The sequence below is a fragment of the Tupaia chinensis genome, unplaced genomic scaffold (assembly GCF_000334495.1).
Source record: "Tupaia chinensis unplaced genomic scaffold, TupChi_1.0 Scaffold000048_1, whole genome shotgun sequence".
In the NCBI taxonomy this organism is placed as follows: domain Eukaryota; kingdom Metazoa; phylum Chordata; class Mammalia; order Scandentia; family Tupaiidae; genus Tupaia; species Tupaia belangeri.
Genome location: NW_006159506.1, coordinates 6,940,529 through 6,951,705, shown reverse-complemented (window position 1 = coordinate 6,951,705; position 11,177 = coordinate 6,940,529). Strand labels below are relative to the sequence as shown.

General features: G+C 44.0%; 1 long non-coding RNA gene across 1 annotated transcript in view; it reads right to left on the bottom strand.

Annotated features, from left to right (window-relative positions):
• Window positions 1–11,177, bottom strand: part of LOC102496169 (uncharacterized) — a 69,509-nt gene that overhangs the window by 36,343 nt on the left and 21,989 nt on the right. The window contains exon 3 of the long non-coding RNA XR_333421.2: window positions 8,715–8,817. This is a non-coding gene — a long non-coding RNA (uncharacterized LOC102496169). The remainder of the gene's footprint in view (window positions 1–8,714; window positions 8,818–11,177) is intronic.

Sequence of the window (11,177 nt, the reverse complement as noted above, 5' to 3'; positions counted from 1 at the left end):
CTTAGGCAATTTGTCCATGCCTAACAGGAAGGCCTGAGCCTGGTTGATTTTAGAAAGAGGATAGAGGTTTATTTACAAACTCACGATTCTGGTGGCTGGAAGTCCAAAGGCCAAGGCTTATAGCACAGCTGAGAGAAGCACAGGGAATGGCAGATGGTTGCAGAGAGAGTACCAGCTGGGAGCAGCTCTTTTATAACCACCAGCTCTTGTGAGAACTAACCCCTCCTCACAAGAGATGGAACTCTCTGGGTCAACAGAGACATCATTACTCTATTGATGCGGATGTTGCCTTTAGGATGCAAGCATCATAATCCAGTCGCTACTCCCTAGACTTTACCTCTCAAGCCCAAGTTCTAAAATATAAAACTGTAGAGAACAAACCATTGCAGCAAATCATAACAAGGTGTGGAGACATGCAGACAGGTAAGAAAAGGCAGTGAGGCAGTGTGCATTCAGTCATCATGGACGCCATGTCCTCCTGTGGACATTAGAAAGCTTTCAACTGCAAATAACAGGACACATTGCTCAAACCAGCTTTCTAAACAAGGGTGTTTGTTTTTGTTTTTGTTTTTGAAATCTCAGATGATAAGAGGCTAATCTAAGGAGATTAAAACCAATAGTTCAGAGAGATCATCAAGAACCTAAGTTCCTCCCAGCTCTTGACTATACCATCCAGGAGATATTGGCTTTGGCCTTGGGGCAACTCATCTCATGGTTTTCAGGCCCCTCAGCAGTCCTGGTTTCACATCTGGATCAGCAGGGCCCACATCATGGGTGATCAGCTGATGTTGCACAGGGCCTCATGCCCAGAAGGGCCCTGCATTTGGTTTAATGCTCTCCGGTCACCACCTTGAAATACTTAATCATTTTATTTTGGAACTTAGGCTTCACCAGTGAGGTCTTATGGGACAGTGGAGCCTGTACATGAGCAGAGGAGGTGCACACAGAACATGTGTCCACCCTTCTTTGCTGCCCCTTCTATGTGAGGAGTTTGTGAGGATGCCTGATGAGCACAGAATTCCAGGGGACCCTGACACAGGACAGTCCAGCTAGCTCCAAAGCAAGCTTAGGGTCAGCATGTTCAGTCCACAACCACGTAAGTGGGACACTGGCAGCGCCAGACCACACTTTACATCCAAAGCAGGACTTGTTCTGAATACAGAACGAAGACTGTAGAGTTCTACGAAAACAGGGAAGACCAAGTAACCCCACCCTCTCTGCCTTATGTTACTTCCCTGTATTATCCAGCTACTCTAAGAATGATAACATAGAAGGAAATACATAAGTAGTGGTTGATGCATCTTAGGGAATTATTTCAGAAGAAAACCAATGCAATTCCAGCCTGTAACTCCAAAGTCCTCCATTTCTTGCCTTAGTCCTGTCTCCTGATTTTGTTTTCCTCCTTTTTGATCAACAGGGTAGAAGATCAACTACCTAAATGTGGAATAATTTATTGCCTGGAAATGTCAACCTAGAACCAAGTATCATCATCCTGGAGGTGGTCCCCTCTAGCCTCTGACTGGAGACCCTGTTCTTGTCTCCTAAACTAGCATAAAAACAGAGGCTGTTCATTCGGTTTTAATTTTCCTAAAGCAACAACTCTCTAACTTCTTCAGTCCTTCAAGACTATATTGATAAGAAAATAAGGATTATCCAACCCAGGTTAGGAGGAAGACTTCATTTTTTCTATATATACCCTTTCTAATATTTAAAATGCTTACCAGATGCATGGGTCATCTATGAAAAGGATTTAATACATTGATGTTTATTGTGGCATTATTCACAATTGCTACAAGACATGAAACCAACCCAAATGCCCACAAACAGTTGAATGGATAGAAAAACTGTGGCACATATACTCTATGGAATACTATTGAGCCAAAAAAAAAAAAAGGGTTTTGACAGAAAGTGGAAAAATATGTAAGATTTACTGTTGAGTGAAGCAAGCCAGGCTATGAAGGAAAGACATTGTATGTCCCCATTTAATATATATATATATTATATGTATATTTAATGTAGGGCAGGCCTCTGCTGTGTTGCCCAGGCTGGCCTTGAACTCTCAGTCCTCCTACCATAGCCTTCCAAATGGGTGGAATGACAGGCATGGAGCACAGTGTTCAACTAATATGTACATTTTTCTCCCCTTTGGAGAGATTTTTGCTATAGGGCACATGTGCTTGCCAGAGAGACAGAGAGACAAAAAGTAAGAAATCACTCCCCAGGGAGGATGGCCATGCTGCAATCCCTTCTCCTTCACTTTCCTCTTGGGATCTTGGGCATGCATGCACATACACTTGGCATAAGTTTTAAGCCACTGTGTCCAGGACTTGAACTGTGATCAGCTATGTGGGAGTCCAGTGATGTACCCATTACACCATCTGCTGGTCCCAATATGTACATTTTTTAAGTGACCTGGTTTACTTGTTTCTGAAAACAAATGAGAATTTTTGAAAAGTGCAAATTAAGGGAGAAATTCAGCTTATAGAATTACTCTACTGACAAAATTGAGCTATAATTCATCCAGGAAAATAGTATAAATCTTTTTCAAAGAGCAACATGAGCATGTGTGGGGCCGGTCACCATTTATTTCTTAAATCCTCACAAGCCATGGTTCACTCCTGAACCTGATTTAGAACGGCCGTGCCGCACAGCTCCCTCTGCCCAGCCCTTACTCAATGCCCCAGTGTGGGCCTTACCCCTGGCTGGCCCTCCTGCTTGCCAGACCTCCTCCCTCAACAGCTGGTTCCCAAGGTCATGCAGAAGAGGGGAAGTGGGTCACGAGGGGAGCACATGCTGGGAGTGGCGTGCCCTGCAGCCAGAAGTGGAAGGGCAGAGCTGCTGTGGTTCCTCCTTCCTTCTCTCTTTATATTTTCTTGTGCTTTAGCAACTCTCCAAACTGACTCACACATGGATTCGTTCCAGAATACGCGCCAGCAGAGAGCAGTGTAAAGATGCTTTGGTTCCACCCGAGGAGCGTGACACTCCCAAAGACACCCAGCAAGTCAGCAGGAGGGCAGAGCTAGAACCCAAGGCTCCATGCCCCTCGCCAAGTTCTCCTTCATCAGCAATATCTGACTGCCCAGAGATGCTGTCAGTGGCATGCTCAAGATCAGTTTTTGTCCAGAGACAAGATTAAAAACAGACAACTGTTCTGTTTCTATTTCCACATCACAACTCACAACTCAGAGGCAGGGGCAATTGGTGGTATAGCCGTAACACAACGCTCTGATGTTGGTCCCCCATGGAATGGCCCTAGGTTCACGACCTTCCTGTACACATGGGGTGCACACATGTAGGCCCGTGGTCTAGGCTGGCTGACGTTGGGTAGATCGCAGTGTGAAAAATCTGCTGGGGGTGCCTCTTTCTCTCGCTCCCTCTCAGAGGTAAATGAATAAATTTTCAAAAAAAAGTTAAAGGCAGAACATGAGTGTGAGAAGCACGGTCATTTGCTAAATCGAACTGGGTGAGTCTCTTAAATAAGAACAGAGATTGTTTTGTTCCAGGGCTTCTCAGCCTCTCTTTGTACTTCTCACATCTGGGGCAGGCTCATTCTTTCTGCGGGGTCACCTATGTTTTGCAGGACAGCATCCCTGGCCTCCACCTGCTCATTACTGGCAGCGCCCCTAAGTCATGACCACCAGAAGTTTCTCCAGACATTACCAAATGTCCCCATAGGAGTAGGATTGCCCCAGGTTAAGAATCAATGATGGGGCCAGCAGATGACATGCTGATTAAGGCACTGGACATTCATTCCTACATGGCTGACTATAGTTCAAGTCCTGGACCTGGTGGCTTGCTTTCTCATTTTCCACCTCTCTCTTTTTCTGTGTCTTTCTCTGGTCAAATTAAAATAAATACATGAATAATTAAATTAAATTAATAATTTTAAAAAATGATGTAGAGAAAATCAGATTATTTGGTTGTCACTGAAAAATAAAAAAAAAAGCAAAACTTACCAAAGAAAAAAAATTGCTTACAATAGGGCTTTGTAGCCAAACAACACGGAATACATTCTTCTGCACCAGCTTAGCACTTCCACATGATGTGCCTGACCCACATACAGCCAGGGCCCAGAAGAGCATGCAAAGGGCCTGCTAGAGCGTCCTGCTCCAGCCCAGAGCCCTGTGTTGAAGCCGATGGAGAAGGGAACTGCCGTTCCCCTTCACAGCCAAGTCCAAGCAGCTGGCGGCCCTTAGCTTTCGGCTAAGACTTGAGCACATACTTGTATGATTTGGGACAAGGGTCATTTTGTGTGTGTGTGTTTATTTCTTTTTAAAAAACACGTATAAAAACAATACAAACATACTGATTTTGAAAATCTAACAATGTAGGGCCAGCCCCATAACTTAGTGCATCAGGGAGCCAGATCCCGCATGGCCAATTAAGAGTTCAAATCCTGGCCCTGATGGCTTAAGAAAACACATCCAGCCCATGTGATCGTGTACCCCAAATCCCAACAGGATGGGGAAATGGAAGAGAAGGGATTTCAGGGTGACCATACACCATCGAGGGTGCTTTCTCCTTCTCTTTCTCTTTCTCTCTCTGTCTCTTTATTTGTCAATTTCTTTTTCTCTTGGGTAACATCTAGTTATCAGTTTGCTGTGATTTTCGGGATTCTTCACCATGCATTTATATAGGTAGGAAAAGTGTTCTAAACTGCATGTTTAATTATAATTCTAAGCTTATTTTTCTGTGACTTATTTTCAAAGTAATTTTCAAATAAAGAGAGAGAGAAAGAGAAAGAGAAGGAGAAAGCACCCTTGATGGTGTATGGTCACCCTGAAATCCCTTCTCTTCCATTTCTCCAAAGTATTTCTTTTTCTGTGACTTATTTTCAAAGTAATTTTCAAATAAAGAGAGAGAGAAAGAGAAAGAGAAGGAGAAAGCACCCTTGATGGTGTATGGTCACCCTGAAATCCCTTCTCTTCCATTTCTCCAAAGTATTTCTTTTTCTGTGACTTATTTTCAAAGTAATTTTCAAATAAAGAGAGAGAGAAAGAGAAAGAGAAGGAGAAAGCACCCTTGATGGTGTATGGTCACCCTGAAATCCCTTCTCTTCCATTTCTCCAAAGTATTTCTTTTTCTGTGACTTATTTTCAAAGTAATTTTCAAATAAAGAGAGAGAGAAAGAGAAAGAGAAGGAGAAAGCACCCTTGATGGTGTATGGTCACCCTGAAATCCCTTCTCTTCCATTTCTCCAAAGTATTTCTTTTTCTGTGACTTATTTTCAAAGTAATTTTCAAATAAAGAGAGAGAGAAAGAGAAAGAGAAGGAGAAAGCACCCTTGATGGTGTATGGTCACCCTGAAATCCCTTCTCTTCCATTTCTCCAAAGTATTTCTTTTTCTGTGACTTATTTTCAAAGTAATTTTCAAATAAAGAGAGAGAGAAAGAGAAAGAGAAGGAGAAAGCACCCTTGATGGTGTATGGTCACCCTGAAATCCCTTCTCTTCCATTTCTCCAAAGTATTTCTTTTTCTGTGACTTATTTTCAAAGTATTTTTGCCCATACATGTGACTCATTTTTAAATTTTTGTATTTATTTTAATTTTTTAAGGTTCGATTTATGTACAGTTTTATGTACAATTAAAAGCTCCTCTTTGACAAACATGTACATGTGTGACCGCCATCACAGTCCAGGTAGAAAACATTTCAGTCGCCACAAGAACGTTTCTGTAAGGTCTTTTCCCAGGTAGTCCTTGCCACGGTTAGCCCCAGGCAACCATCGATTTGCTTTCAGTCACTATAGATTTGAATTTGTCTTTTCAAGAATTTGATACAGGGAACCAGCAATTAGCATAAGGCTATGTCGCTGGACTCCCATGTAGTCGACCGCGGTTCGCGTCCCGGACGCGGTGGCTTAAAACTCACGCCGGGCGCATGTGCATGCGTGCCCAAGAGCCCAAGAGGAGAATGGAGGAGAAGGGATTGCAGCGTGACCATCCCCCTTGGGGGGTGATTTCTCGCTTTCTGTCTCTCTGTCTCTCTCTCTCTGTCTGGCGAGCGCATGCACCCTATAGCAAAAACCTCTCCCCCCCAAAAAAAAACAAAAAAAAATAATTTGATATAAACAAAATCAAACTCTTTTTGTGTCTGGCTTCTTTCTCCCAAAATGTCTTTTTTTTTTTTCACTGCCAGAGGGTGTGTGTGCTAGTAGAGAAAGACAGAGAGAAAGAGAGAGGGAGGGACTATACCGAAACCGCTTCTCCTCCATTTCTCTATCCTGACAGAATTTGGGGCACACACACATGCCCACCTGGTATGTACTTTAAGCCACCTGAGCTAGGATTCAAACTGCAGTTAAGACATGTGGCTCTGGGTCTTGAGGGAGCAGACTACCCTGGTTTTCTTTCCTTTAATTACTTACATTGTAAAGCCATCAGTCTGCATGTGTTGGTTTGGCCTTTTCTACAATGGAGTATTTATGCTGCTAAGTAATGCGCATTTTCAGGGAGCAGCAATCTGCATATTTATGTATGTTTTTGGATAATATCTCTAATTCCTAGTCATAAGCCATTCACAAATTTGTAACGAAGTCAGAATATATCAGTCATTAAGAGCCAAGATTAAAGTAGCTCTTCCCAATGTGTTCTAATCTATGTCTCTACTTAGGAGCAGATTCATTTCTTGATTGACTGCTATCTTGTATCTTTGACCAACGTATTTTTGCAGGGAGACCATAGAATGTATTCTGATGCAGGGATCCCCAAACTTCAAAGCTGGTCTGTGGCTTATTAAAAATGAGGCCGCACAGCAGGACGGGAACAGCAGGTGACTGAGCCAAGCTTCATCTATATTTATAGCTGCTTCCCACTGTTCACAGGTCATCAGCGGCATTTGATCCTCACAGGAGTGCAAACCCCCTTGTGACCTGCACATATGAGCAATCTAGGTTGTATGCTCCTCAGTAGAATCTGAAGCCTGATGATCTGAGGTAGAGCTGAGGCAGTGATCCTAGCACTGGGGAACAGTTGCATTATGGTGAGTTGTATAACTATGCCATTATGTATTACAATATTATAATAATGATAGAAATAAGGTGTATAACACATAAAATGCACCTGCATTATCCCCTAACCCATCCCTCCTTCCCCAGTCCATGGAAAAATTACCTTCCATGAAATTGGTCCCTGGTGCCAAAAAGGTAGAGATCCACTGATCTAAAGTATTTTCTCTAAGGTTTTAGCCTGTAAGCATCAAGGGTGTTCCAATTGCTTAGAAAGTCCTCATGAAGCGTGGCCAATTTGGCTTTCTCAAACTATAAGGTGGCATCTCTGATGCCCACAGGCAGCTGCACAGTACATAAAAATAAGAGAACTCAAGAGAATATGCCCCAAGGACTAGAGTGAATTGATAATTAAGCTTTTCCCTATTTTTACTATTGGGAAAGTCATTAACAATAGCCTGTAAATCTGAGTGAGTCCTCGTTCAGATGGGCTCTTCGATCATGGATGTGGAAGCATAAAAACACAGAGGAAGACCCAGCCATGGTAGTATATACCACTAAGAAGTTGTACTCCTCAAGTTGGGACCATGTGAGAGGCCCCACCTTGACTCCTGGTCCAACCTAAAGGCCAAGTGCAATGGCCTGTAACTGTCATCCCAGGGATGTGGGGAAGCTGAGGCAGGAGGATAGTGAGCACAAGGCTGACTTGGATAACACAGCAAGATCCTGTCTAAAAAAGAACCCGGTGTGGTGGCACATACTCACAGTCCCAACTGGGAGGTCATGGCAGAAGGATTGTAAGACCTTGTTAAAAATAAAAAGAAAAAAAAAGAAAAAGAAAAGAAAGAAAGCAGAAAAGGATGGGGAGAGGGGGACATGGAAATTTACAGAGACGGAGAGGGGTGAAGGAGAGAGGTAGGGGCCAGTAGGAAAAAGTGGACCCACTGACTAGGGTAGAATTGTGAGTGAGGGGAAACACTGGAGTCCAAGGAGGTTTCTGGGAAGGAAAGAGTCACAGGGTTTTATTCACAGCAGATGAGGAGGAAAGACTGGTAGTAAGCAGAAGTCCTTAAAGGGCTATATTATTTGAAATAGATCCAAGACATTTTCTTGTTCACTCAAAACCAGTTGACTAATGAAGAGAAGACATCTGTATCAGGCAAAACCAGTTGACTTAATGAAGAGAAGACATCTTACAGCTGCAAGATTTAAGGGATACTTGTAGACGGTCAAATTTAAGGAGATTCTAGGTACGCCCAAAAGGCTGCTGAAGTTCTAGGTTGTCCTCAGATAAATACTGCCATTTTTTTAAGTGGCCAGAAGGCTCATTCACTTGCCAGGGAGAGATAGAGGGAGAGAGAGAGAGAAGAAAAAAAGCACTCCTCAATGGGGCGTGGTCATGCTTCTATCCCTCTTCCTCCATTTCTCCATCCTGTTGGAATTTTGCATGTGCATATGCATGTGCTCGGAATGTTATTCAAGCTGCCAGGGCTGGGATTTGAACTGGGGCTGGCCATGTGAGATCTGACTCCCTTAACCTTTAGACTTATAGGACCGTCCAAAATCCTGCCATGTTTTTAAGGTAATAAATTGAATTCTTACCATAGTGAGAAACATATTAGTAGAAGGGATTGAGAATTTCCCATAATATACCAAGGTTAAATAGAAGTAGCAACAAAACTGAAAATTCACTCAGAGCATCAAACCCAAATCCTTACCAGGCTGCCTTGGGCAAATATTCTGAGCACAAGGATCAGGAGTTGTACTCACCATGAACTCTCTGACTACCAGGCACTGGAGAAGCACAACAGGCTCAAGACATTACAGTCCTTGGGTGGAGAAGACAGAGGACCATCCAAGTCACAGCAGCAAACTATTAAAGACAAAAAATAAACAGGTCAGGAAACTGATTTTATTCAGGCTGTGCCAGAAGGGAGAGAATCCAGACCTGAAGATCAGAAGGTGGCAGGTGATTTTGTCAGGACTTGCTCAGGGAGGAGTAGAGAAGTCACAGGTGTGGTGCGTTTGCAGTTGGGAGGTTTTTGCAATGAGGGGGAGTCCGTCAATCAGCTGAACAGGAAATGCCCATCTCTGTGTCTAGTTTCAGGAGACAAACAGTTGAACTGATCATTTATGAGGCAAAGAATGGGAATTTGGAGGGTCTGTGTCTACCCCTGTCACAGGTAAATGAGGGATTATCTACAAGTCCTAGCAGTGTCACAAGAATGAGTGGACAGTGGGTGGATTAGCTGCTCAAGCTGCCATAACGGATACCACAGACTGAGTGACTTCAACAACAGGAATTGATTTCCTTTACAGTTCTGGAGGCTGGAAGTCCATGATTAAGGTGTTGGCTGTTTTCTTCTAAGGCATCTCTCTTTGGCTTATAGGTGACCGTCTTCCTCCTGTGTCCTCACAAGGCTTTCCTTCTGTATGTATCTGAACTTTAATCTCTTCTTTTAAAGATAACAGTCTTACTGGATGAGAGACCACCCTACCAGCCCCATTTCAACTTCATTATTCTTTTAAAGCCCTTTTCTCCAAACAATCACATTTGGAGGTACTAGGGATTAGAACTTCAGATATACATTTGGGAAGCAAATCTTACGTAAGTCACACGGGGAAGGGTGGTTTTCTGCAGGAAGCCATTTTATGGAGCACAAAAGGGTGGGAGATTTCCAGCCTCAGAGTAGGGGTGGGGATTAACCTGGGAGGTTTTCCTGAGGTCATCCTGTCTTGAAGGATGTTTCTTTGCCTGCTCGATTTCCCCCAAGCTTCACTTACTCAAGGAGAGGTGAGAAAGAATGTGAGAGAAGAACAAGAGGAGCTGGGACTAGACCGTGATGCAGTATTATTATAACGCCCTGCTACGCTGGCCTTCATGGGAGAGTTCTGGACTCGTGTCCAGAGACCTTCCTGAACACTCTGGGAGTAGGCGTGCCCATGATCCAGGGATGGCTGAGGCTGGGAACAGATCCCCATGGATTATCATCCTGTCAGAAATGCTGTCTGTCTTTCGTCCTCTCTCTCATACACACAGACAAAAAAAAAAGCTTTAAAACACGCATAAGAGAGATTAAACAAAGATGCTGCAAAGAGATGCAAAGAAAACATCTGTGAGGTTGGGAGTGAGAAATACGTCTTGAGGTTGACAAAGGCAAGGAGAACTGAGACCACCAAGCAGTAGGACACTTGGCTCTAAAACAGGAAAGATTTTAAGTAGTCGCCAGGAGACATGGAACTTGAGAGACCCATGAGAAATGGTACTTTTTTTTTTTTTTTAATCCCAGATGACATCGCCTTGTTGATCTTTGTAATGCCCATCCCCTCACCCTGCACATCCTCTCAAAAAATGTTAATAAACACATACATTCCTGTTCGAGATGACTGGAGTCTATGTGTGTTCCTCTGTATTAGCCCATGCTGAGAAAGACCTGGAAACAGGACAAGCAGGAAGGCGTGCTTCATTACGGATGCCTGACCCTCCCAGGGCCTCTCCCCTGCCAGACATGTGTACGCCAGCTCACCTCACTCCTGCACTTTGAGCTCTTCAAGCACCTGGACCCAGCCTACGTCCTCCTTGCTAACCCTTATGCATTACAGGGGCTCATCTAGAAGCAATTCCTGAATCCCTTTGAAAATGTTTATAAATCAGTTGTGTAGAAATCAACCTAGCTCCCTTATTTTTATTTTTTTTTCATCTGATTATGTTTTCTACTTGTTCTACTTCTTGGGGGACAGAATACTCATTCTTCCATTCGCGCACGCTCTAACCAGGCAGGAGCTGCATGGCCATTTGAACTCTTCGGAGTTCCTGGTAAGTGTGAGTGTTGAAAGAGAAAAGCAAACGGACTCCTTCCCAGTGGAGGCGACGGTGGAGGGAAAGGAGCTCTCTGAGAGTCCTTGGCCACAGCGAGGGAAAAGGGGGAGCCCCAGCAGTGTGGAGATGGGGGTGGGGTGCGAGAGATCTGGCCAAGCCTTATTAGCACAAGCTCTCTTCAGGCCGTGCTTGGATGACCTGAATTTAGTCCTGTCGGGAAATGAGATAAGTGACAAAAAGAGAGACCAGGGGGATAGGACAACAGGGTAGGGCTGGGCTAAGTCCCAGAGGGAAGGAAGAGGACTAGCCAAGAGGAGGCCTGGAAACTGTGCAGAAGAGGGAGGCCAGAGCCAGCACTCGCGTGTGTTTTCCTTCTGAGAGATGCTGCGAGGCGTGCAAAAGTGAGCAGGAAT